At 41.9% G+C, this 11157-nt stretch overlaps 1 pseudogene; it reads left to right on the top strand.

Moving 5' to 3' along the window:
* The first annotated feature begins 3517 nt into the window (after positions 1–3517).
* Positions 3518–3635, top strand: LOC126424860 (5S ribosomal RNA; annotated as a pseudogene).
* Positions 3636–11157: the final 7522 nt, after the last annotated feature.

Raw genomic sequence — 11157 nt, 5'->3', positions numbered from 1 at the left:
CTATAACGTCACGACGAACACAGAATAAATGTCACCTTTGTTAGTGTAATAAAAAACGTTGAGTTAAACATTGAATACATTTGAAGGGAACAAACCAGAAAAAACATTAATACTAAACCTCGAAAAAACAATGCTCGTGTAACAATTTAAAATAAATACATGACAAAAATATCGAAGAATAGACTAAAGAGGTGTTACTTATACCTGTAGATAGTGATACAGAAAAAGACTCAGCGAAAAAGATCGATCGTTGCCACTTTCCTCTCAGAAAATAGCTTACTATTAAGCACAGAGCAATAATGAGATAACATTTGCGATTACAATATTTTATATTCTTTCTGTAATAGAAGAACGAAATATTTTTACTGAAGACGGTACATAATTATTGATTTGTTTCTAATCTTTCGTTACAGGCAGTCCAAACCGACGAAATGTGTTTTTCTAACATAGATAGAGACCTTAACTCCAAGATCACTTCAAGTTTAAGAAGTGTGTTTGACCTTTGTTTTCCTTTCCGCACTTGTACCTCGAGTCGGATGAGTTCAGACATACGCAGCTTTCGTTACTGGCGCCCCCTCGACTTTCACTGAAACTCTTGCATCACGCGCTTTCTAGTATGACATGCGTTGCTCGCGAAATGTTTCTCGCAGAAAATCTAGGAGACGCAGCACAACATAACTGGGTTTCAACATGATATTTTCAGTAACACAGCACCCCACACTTTCTGGTACTTGTGTTTTCATCTTATCGCAAAACTGACAAAATGAAAGATATGGTTGTTTCTTCTTGTGAGACGCTCTTTGGCAAAACAATTTGAGAAGCAGCCAACAACAGAGACAGCGTGTGGACAAGCGAATATCGTGACTGTCTCGCATTAACTCGGTTCTGAGATTACGCGTCTGTACTGCATCATGCTGCTATGTACTGAGTTTGTCATCATGGGATCGTGGTAAGTTACGATGTAATTTCATTCTCTTTAGTCAGATGTACACTACATAACGGAGGGCGCTTTGCACCAGTAGTATCGACTATTCCGAGGGTAATCCCAACATTAAGGTCTCCTATTTTTTTATAAGTACATAGACCTGTTTATTTCTACAATGGTTTATATCAGTTTACAGCTTGAACATTTAGCTATTTTTCGACGTAATCACCATTTCTGTCGATGCATTTATGTAGACGCTGTGGCAGTTTTTGTATGCCCATGTCATACCAGCTCGCCGCCATGCTGTTCAGAAAGTTATGAACCTCTTCCTTCACCTCGTCGTCGGAGCTGAATCGCTTTCCGGCCACGTGTTCTTTTAACCTAGGGAACATATGACAGTCATGGGGCGCCAAGTCAGGACTATCGGGTAGGTGGGTGATCATGTTCCACTGAAACTGCTGCAGGAGAGCAACGGTTTGCCGAGCGATGTGTGGGTGAGCGTTGTCATGCAGAATGTGTACGCCCTTGCTCAACACTCCTCTTCTCCGTTTCTCAATTGCCCGTTTGAATTTTTTTCAGTCTCACTGTACCTGTCAGCGTTAATTGTGGTCCCAGCGATTCAGCTCCGACGACGAAGTGAAAGAAGAGGTTCATAACTTTCTGAACAGCATGGAGGTGAGCTGGTATGAAATGGGCATACAAAAACTGCCACAGCGTCTACAAAAATGCATCGCCAGAAATGGTGACTATGTCGAAAAATAGCTAAATGTTCAAGCTGTAAACTGATGTAAACCATTGTAGATGGGTTGGGTTGTTTGTGGGGGCGGGGGGGGGGGGGGGGGAAGGAGGAGACCAGACAGCGAGGTCATCGGTCTCATCGGATTAGGGAAGGGCTGGGAAGAAAGTCGGCCGTGCCCTTTCGAAGGAACCATCCCGGCATTTGCCTGGAGCGATTTAGGAAAATCACGGAAAACCTAAATCAGGATGGCCGGACGCGGATTTGAACCGTCGTCCTCCCGAAAACCACTGTAGAAATAAACAGGTCTATGTACTTATAAAAAAATAGGAGACCTTACTTTTGGGATTACCCTCGTGTCCTTTTCCAAACGTATGTTGATCATAGCCTCTTGGTTCGCATGTAAGAAACAGGGGTTAGACAAGTACATGGAAAAACCGCGAGAAATGCATGCTCCAACATAAGTGCAGATATTAGCCAAGCCTGCAGGTTAAACTGTAATATGTGATAAGGAATGACACCTGTGCACTGTTTTTAGTACTATGCATGTGTCAGCCATGGACAGAACAGTGTTCTGTGTAGTTGTGCATTGTGTCGGAACTAAGTGAATACGAGCACGGACAAACCGTTGGTGCTCGTGTGATCGATGCTTCCGTAATCAATGTAGCCGAGGTATTCGGTGTTTCGAGAGGCACCGTATGAAGGATTTATATCGGACAGAGGAAAGCGGGAAAACATCAACCAGTAAGTCACAACGCGGATGAAATTGTGTGTGGAGTGATCGTGATAGAGGGTCACTGAAGAGAATTGTAACGACAGCTGCAAAAGTTATTGTAAAAATGAATGTGGCATTCGCAAGCCCTGTCAGCACCAAAGCAACACGAAAGTAGCCCCACATAGGCCGAGCTGGAATTCCAAAACCAGTCAACAGTGATGCAAAAGTCCGTAACGGTAAAGGTGGTGCTCAGGCCACAAAACCCATACTATAGAACAATGGATGAAAGTCATTTGGTCGAATGTTTCCAACTTCAGCCGAGTTTACGTCAGGGGCACGAGTCCCGAGCTAAGAGAGAAAGATATTGGGGGTTCGATGATGATTAGAGCAGGTATATCGAGAATTACAAGGGCTCCATGCATACGCCGCAAGTTCACATTACTGCCAACCATTATGCGACCATTTCAGCTGATCAGGTAATTGTTAGCTTTCACGTGTCAATTTCCCGCTACTCAGTGCCCAGATGTTAACTCTGCCAACCTGAGCTAGCTTCTTAAGCGCTATACGACGAGGCCACAGCCACAAAAAAAATTCAATGTACAAAAGGTCATAAAGACAAGAAAATACAAAAAATAACACGCAAAATATTTGCTAACGCAGTTCACCTGTCAATTATGTTGAACAAGATCGCATTATCTGTCAAATTCATGAATAATAATACAGAAGAAAAGTAATATACTCAAATTTCGACATTGCATGCTCATCAATTTTGGGAAACGTATTCCATATAATTCCGGGTTGGCTACAAGTTAGATGCTGTGTGCTACATTATTTTAGCCATACACATGGACATGAAATAATGCTTTCATTGACAGGTCTTCTGCATACTATCACTAAGCAACCATTCATTAAGCTGTTGAGTTTTAACACTGTGTACCTTGTATTGTTTACCACTGGTTAGTTTTTTCTTATATCCTTAACAACGTAGCTTCTCAGTCGTAACTGGGAATCGTAAGCATTTGATCCTGAGTCGTCTGTCTGCTGGGATTTGTGATACACTGAATTACACATTGTACCCAGAACTTGGCACCTTTGTTTAGATTATGTTTTAAAGATTTTTGTTACAGGTTACATTTTTTATGCCAACGGTCATTCCACAGTGGTAACACCGGTTCCCGTCAGATCACCGAAGTTAAGTGCTGTCGGGCTGGGCCAGCACTTGGATGGGTGACCATCCGGTCTGCCGAGCGCTGTTGGCAAGTAGGGTGCACTCAGCCCTTGTGAGGCAAACTGAGGAGCTACTTGATTGAGAAGTAGCGGCTCCGGTCTCAGAAACTGACATACGGCCGGGAGAGCGGTGTGCTGACCACATGCCCCTCCATATCCGCATGCAGTGACGCCTGAGGGTTGAGGACGACACGGCGGCCGGTCGGTCCGTTGAGCCTTCATGACCTGTTCGGGAGGAGTTTAGTTTACATTTTTTATATTACCGTCATGTGATGTCTGTTAAACAGATAGTACATTGAGATGTGCATATACAGTAATTGGAAGCAAAAACGAAAACGTTTTTGATAACTGATGCTTGTGATTATTGCTCATGTATTAACTATGACTGTACTGTAATCACTGTAATTATGGTTGTTTTTATTTTAAAACTATCTTTGTGTGTCATGAGCTGTACTGACTGGACAGCTTTTTGGTGTTATCTTTGAGCCTACAAGTTCTTTGGCTAGTCATGCAATGTCCATACTATATAATGTGTCTAGGTTTCTGTGCATGACGAAGGTTGTGGGAAAATTACTATTCTTCTGTGTTATTATTGATGAGTTTGACACCTGAGCTCGATTTTATAGTTCAACATGATTGACATGTGACTTGCATTAGAAAGTTTTATCGTTAGCTAGGTTTTGTATATTCGTGTCTTTATGACGTTTTGTATATTGAGGTTTTGTTTTCATTTCTGTCTTTTAACGTTGATTCAACGGCCAGACAATGGTCGTTGATCGAAACCGGTAGCAATTTAACAAATAGTTGTAGCAAGTGTCATGAGTTCCCTGAAAGAAGCAAAGACGTTGCAGTAAATAAGGATCCTCAAAAAGCGGTTTGTGAGACAAATGGTAGTGTGTGGTTACGATCTGCAACATACTTCAGTATGAAATATTGTCCCTGTTAGCACAAATGCATCTGAAATGTAAACTTTTCAATAAAGTCCCCAGTTAACTGGGCCCAAATTTCACCCAAGGCCTACACTAACAAGAAAAACGATAATACTGAGCCGAGCGGTCTAAGGCGCTGCAGTCATGGACTGTGCGGCTGATCCCGGCGGAGGTTCGAGCCCGCCCTCGGGCATGGGTGTGTGTGTGTTTGTCCTTAGGATAATTTAGTTTAAGTAGTGTGTAAGCTTAGGGACAGATGACATTAGCAGTTAAGTCCCACAAGATTTCACACACATTTTTTTTTGATAATACTGAAGCCCGTTACAAGCTGCACATTTTTGCACTGTCTTACCCGTCGTCCTCGCATGTGGGCCAAAACTGCACTCGTCTCTGCTGTAGTGAGATACGAAATCTTTCCAACAGCCTCGGATCATCTCGTAAATCTAACTTTCCCACAGGCACCCTTGTGGAGGACAGGTCTCACGGTCCAGACGGATTCTGAGTTCGGTTCTACAGAGACTGCTCTGTGGCATTGGCACTTAGCTCGCATTTATCACAAATCCCTCACCCAGTGTAAACTCACAGACGACTGGAAGAAAGGGCAACTGACTCCTGGGTGTTAGAACGCTAAAAGAACGAAGCCGCAAAATTACAGACCAATGCGCTTTAGATCGGTTTTCAGAATTCTACATCTACATCTACATGGTTATTCTGCAATTCACACTTAAGTGCCTGGCAGAGGGTTCATCGAACCATTTTCATACTACTTCTCTACCATTTCATTCTTGAATGGCGCATGGGAAAAAGGAACACGTAAATCTTTCCGTTCGAGCTCTGATTTATTTTATTATGATGATCATTTCTGCCTACGTAGGTGGGTGTCAACAAAATATTTTCGCATTCGGAAGAGAAAGTTGGTGATTGAAATTTCGTAAATAGATCTCGCCGCAAAGAAACCCGCCTTTGTTTCAGTGACTGTCACCCCAACTCGCGCATCATATCAGTGACACTCTCTCCCCTATTGCACGATAACGCGAAACGAGCTGCCCTCCTTTGCACTTTTTCGATGTCCTCCGTCAATCCTACCTGGTAAGGATCCCACACCGTGCAGCAATATTCCAGCAGAGGACGGACAAGTGTAATGTAGGCTGTTCTGTCTAGTGGGTTTGTCGCATCTTCTAAGTGTTCTGCCAACAAAGCGCAGTCTTTGTTTCGCCTTCCCCATAATATTTTCTATGTGTTATTTCCAATTTAAGTTGCTCGTAATTGTAATTTCTAGGTATTTAGTCGAATTGACAGCCCTTAGATTTTTTGCGATTTATCGTATACCCAAAATTTATCGGTTTTCTTTTAGTACCCATGTGGATGATCTCGCACTTTTCTTTGTTTAGTGCCAATTGCCACTTTTCGCACCATACAGAAATTCTCTCTAGATCATTTTGTAATTGGAATTGATGGTCTGATGATTTTACTAGACGGTAAATTACAGCGTCATCTGCAAACAATCTAAGGGTGCTGCTCAGATTATCACCTAGATCATTTATGTAAATCAGGAACAGCAGAGGGCCTATGACACTACCTTGCGCAACGCCAGATATCACTTCTGTTCTACTCGATGATTTACCGTCTATCACTACGAACTGTGACCTCTCTGAGAGGAAATCACGAATCCAGTCACACAACTGAGACGATACTCCATATGCATGCAATTTGATTAACAGTCGCTTGTGAGGAACGGTATCAAGAGCCTTCTGGAAATCAAGGAATTTGGAATCGATCTGAGATCCCTTGTCGAAAGCACTCATCACTTCATGGGAATTCTCGAACATATTGTTTGTTCAAATAGATGACCCTGAGACGGAAAAGTTTCTGTCCACAGATTTCCACGGATGTAGAAATCATCGCTCGCGCGAAACTCAGCTTGCCCTTTTGTCACTTGGTATCCTGCGAACGATGGATGAAGGACAACAGGCATACTCCATATTCCTAGATTTCCGGCAAGCATTTGACACGGTGCCCCCCTGGGAACTGCTAACGAAGGTACGAAATTACGGAATAGAAATGTGCGTGACTCGAAGATTTGTTAAGTAACAGGACAGTATTCGTTATCATCGACGGCGAGTGTTCATGGAAGACAAAGGCTTCGTCAGCAGTGCCCCAGAGAAGTGTGAGAGGAGAGCTCTTATACTCTATATACCTAAACGATCTGACGGACAGTGTCAGCAGCATTCTGCGGGTGTTTACTGATGACGATTTTATATAAGTATCATCGTTCAGTGACTGTAGAAGAATACACGCTTGTTAGACAGAATTGCTAGTTGGTGTGATGAATGGCAGCTAGCCCCAAATGTGGGAAAACGTAATTCAATGCGGAAAGCAATCCTTAATTTTTGAATACAGTATTAGTGATGAACTGTTTCGCATATTCACGCCGATTAAATATCTAGGCGTAGCGTTGCAAATCGATATGAAATCTAACGAGCATGTAAGGACGGTAGTGGGGAAGGCGGGCGAGTGGTCAGTTTCGGTTTATTGGGAGAATTGCAAGATGTATGAGACAGGCGAAATACCCTCAGACTTCAAGAAGAATATAATAATTCCAATCCCAAAGAAAGCAGGTGTTGACAGATGTGAAAATTACCGAACTATCAGTTTAAATACTAACGCGAATTCTTTACAGGCGAATGGAAAAACTGGTAGAAGCCGACCTCGGCGAAGATCAGTTTGGATTCCGCAGAAATGTTGGAATACGTGAGGCAATACTGACCCTACGACTTATCTTAGAAAATAGATTAAGGAAAGGCAAACCTACATTTCTAGCATTTGTAGACTTAGAGAAAGCTTTTGACAATGTTGACTGGAATACTCTCTTTCAAATTCTAAAGGTGGCAGGGGTAAAATACAGGGAGCGAAAGGCTATTTACAATTTGTACAGAAACCAGATGGCAGTTATAAGAGTCGAGGGGCATGAAAGGGAAGCAGCGGTTGGGAAGGGAGTGAGTCAGGGTTGTAGCCTCTCCCCGATGTTATTCAATCTGTATACTGAGCAAGCAGTAAAGGAACTAAAGAAAAATTCGGAGTAGGTATTAAAATCCATGGAGAAGAAGTAAAAACTTTGCGGTTCGCCGATGACATTGTAATTCTGTCAGAGACAGCAAAGGACTTGGAAGAGCAGTTGAACGGAATGGACAGTGTCTTGAAAGGAGGATATAAGATGAACATCAACAAAAGCAAAACGAGGATAATGGAATGTAGTCGAATTAAGTCGGGCGATGCTGAGGGAATAGGATTAGGAAATGAGACACTTAAAGTAGTAAAGGAGTTTTGCTATTTGGGGAGCAAAATAATTGATGATGGTCGAAGTAGAGAGGATATAAAATGTAGACTGGCAATGGCAAGGAAAGCGTTTCTGAAGAAGAGAAATTTGTTAACATCGAGTATAGATTTAAGTGTCAGGAAGTCGTTTCTGAAAGTATTTGTATGGAGTGTAGCCATGTATGGAAGTGAAACATGGACGATAAATAGTTTGGACAAGAAGAGAATAGAAGCTTTCGAAATGTGGTGCTACAGAAGAATGCTGAAGATTAGATGGGTAGATCACATAACTAATGAGGAGGTATTGAACAGAATTGGGGAGAAGAGGAGTTTGTGGCACAACTTGACAAGAAGAAGGGACCGGTTGGTTGGACATGTTCTGAGGCATCAGGGGATCACAAATTTAGCATTGGAGGGCAACGTGGAGGGTAAAAATCGTAGAGGGAGAGCAAGAGATGAATACACTAAGCAGATTCAGAAGGATGTAGGTTGCAGTAGGTACTGGGAGATGAAGAAGCTTGCACAGGATAGAGTAGCATGGAGAGGTGCATCAAACCAGTCTCAGGACTGAAGACGACAACAACAACAACGGGAGAATTTTAGGACAGTGTGGGTTATCTATAAAGGAGACTGCGTATAGAACACAGTGCAACCCAGTACTGAGTACTATTCGAGCGTTGGGGACCACCACCAGGTCAGATTGAAAGAAAACATAGAAGTTAGGAGGCGGAATGATATCTTTGGTACCGGTACGTCCAATTAAAGCACGAGTATTACGGACACGCTTCGTGAAATAGAAGGGGAATCTCTGGAGGACAGGCGACGTACTTTTCGCGAAAGACTGTTCAGAAAATTTAGAAAACCGGCACTTGAAGCTGACTGCAGATCGATTCTACTGTCACGTATATTTAGAGTAATGACGACGAAGACACGGGAAATTAGGGATGATACGGAGGGACACAGTCGCTTTTCGCTCGCTCTATTTGCGAGTGGAACAAAACAGGAAATGCTAGTAGTGGTAAAAGGTATGCATCATACGATGGTTTGCGGAGTATGTGTGTAGATGTATTTTGCTTATTTATTCAATCGGATCTGATTAGAGTCATCAGGACCTCTCTTACATCGGACCAAGGTTTCACGTATAGAGTTCCGTTTTTACACCATAGTTACCTAAGAAACAACAATTTTGATGTGACTGTATTAAAATGTTTTGAGTGTCTATTGCGACAGTGTGAGGAAGTAATACTGACTATGAACTAATAAAGCTAGCGCTGGCAGTACTCTTAATACTGCTGCCACGATTAAGATAATAATAATTATTATAATAACAGTAATGATGGTAATGATAATAATGACAATACTCATCACAATAATAACAATAATGATAGTGGCAGATATAGAAAGAATTCTTAAGTGTACAAAATAGATATAGCGAGTTCTGGGGAAAGCAAATTTAAGGAGACTGCACCAGCTAAGAATACTGGGAAATAAAATAGATCTTGCTGGAAAGGATGTACAAGAGTGGCGCGTGCGTAGTGGGGCAATGGTAGATATGTCATTAACTGTCTTCTGAAGCTGGAGATGTTACGCAGTTCTCTCATAGAATGCGGGACGTTATTTCAGAGTGGGGTTCCTGCTACTGAGAAGGACTTCGAGAAAGTGGCTGAACAATGGAGTATGACAAAAGGCTGTATAATTTGGAACTCCAGTTCTTCAACTGTATCAATGGGAGTGATGCATACGTCACTTCTGAGGCGAGCCCGAGACAGAAAAATCCAAAGAACCGAGGTCTGATGACCTAGGACGCAAACGTACAGGCTATGTCTGACGTATCTGGGGCATATTGGCACGTTAGATGTCTTACATCAGAACAAAATGTGACTCTTACCCATTATCCAGGCACCACATTCTCCGGCATTGCGAAAGGTAAGGTAGGCCATCGGTGAAATTCGGAATTGTCTCGCAAACGGCTTGTATGAGGAGTTAAGCTTATTATAACGTTTTTGCTGTTGTTATCGTATGTACGCATAGTGTCAGTGTTCACTATTAATTGTCATCCTCACTATACATATAAATAATAAATAAACGTCCCCTTAGAAAAATTTATCAATTACAGAGCAGATAAACCTCTTACGTCATTTGATATTCAAACAGCTGTTCAGAACTGAACGTACTCAGACATTTCTCTCTTTACTTATTCTGATCAACACTAAACCGACACACAACATTTTTAGCGCAATGCAATCTGACTTTCAAAATCCCTACAAAAGAATGGCCCTGACTAACAATAACCTATATCTTTCATGAATCACTTACCTCACAAAAATCTTCGTTACTCGAACTACTGGAATACAGCGAGCGCCAATACTGCCAGCTAAATAAAAGATTCTAACTACTGAAGGCACTAACTATTGATAGGCATAGTTAGCAAGTGTAAGATTTTGATAGAGAACAAACAATGTATTTAACTTAATAATATTCAAAAGTCATCATATATATCAGTTCATAATATACAGTATTACAAATTTACTCTTTCTGATGGACACACGACCATATCATACGCTCTCAAAACTCTGCCATCTCTCTCCCCACATCCACCACTGCTGGAGGCTCACCTCCAACTGCGCAACGCTACGCGCTGTTTACATCCAACTGCCCGACACTACAATAGCAAATATTCCAACAATGCAAACCAGCCACAGACTTCACACAGCACATTTCAGTGATTTTCATATAGAGCGCTACATGGCGTTACCAACATAAAAACCTAAACAGCCTACTTACAATAATAACAAAAATTTTTCACTAAAGCTTTTTAAAAATCCCAGGAATTATCTACAATAAAAGGGAATGAAGAGTGGTTCAGGCCAGGGCCGAAGCTGAAACAGGTGTACGTCGGTTGTTAAGCATTGCGAATTACCTAGCCGTTTAAATATTGATCAACTGACAGAGGTAGCTGAGAAAGTAGGAACATAGATTTGCTTCGAGAAGACAAAGTACATAACAAATGTTAGAGACGGACCAGAACTGATGATTTTAAATCACGCTAAGGTTAATGAAGTGAAAAAATGTAGATACCTAGGTGAGGCTATCCCAACAGAGCGACTTAGAACAGGAAGCAATCGATCTGAGGATCTGAAAACTGGACGTACATCACCTGACGAAAACTTCTGTAATAAGAAGTTACTGAGAACTGGAGGCAAGTTATGACACTACGGTACGTTTGTCAGACCGGAGTGATTTTATGCTTCAGAGACTTTGACTAGGAACAGACGGGGACCAGTCGATATTTTAGAGAAAAGAGAACGCA

Source organism: Schistocerca serialis, chromosome 1 (assembly GCF_023864345.2).
Source record: "Schistocerca serialis cubense isolate TAMUIC-IGC-003099 chromosome 1, iqSchSeri2.2, whole genome shotgun sequence".
In the NCBI taxonomy this organism is placed as follows: domain Eukaryota; kingdom Metazoa; phylum Arthropoda; class Insecta; order Orthoptera; family Acrididae; genus Schistocerca; species Schistocerca serialis.
The sequence above is the reverse complement of the archived record's forward strand: the minus strand, read 5'-3'. Positions and strand labels throughout refer to the sequence as shown.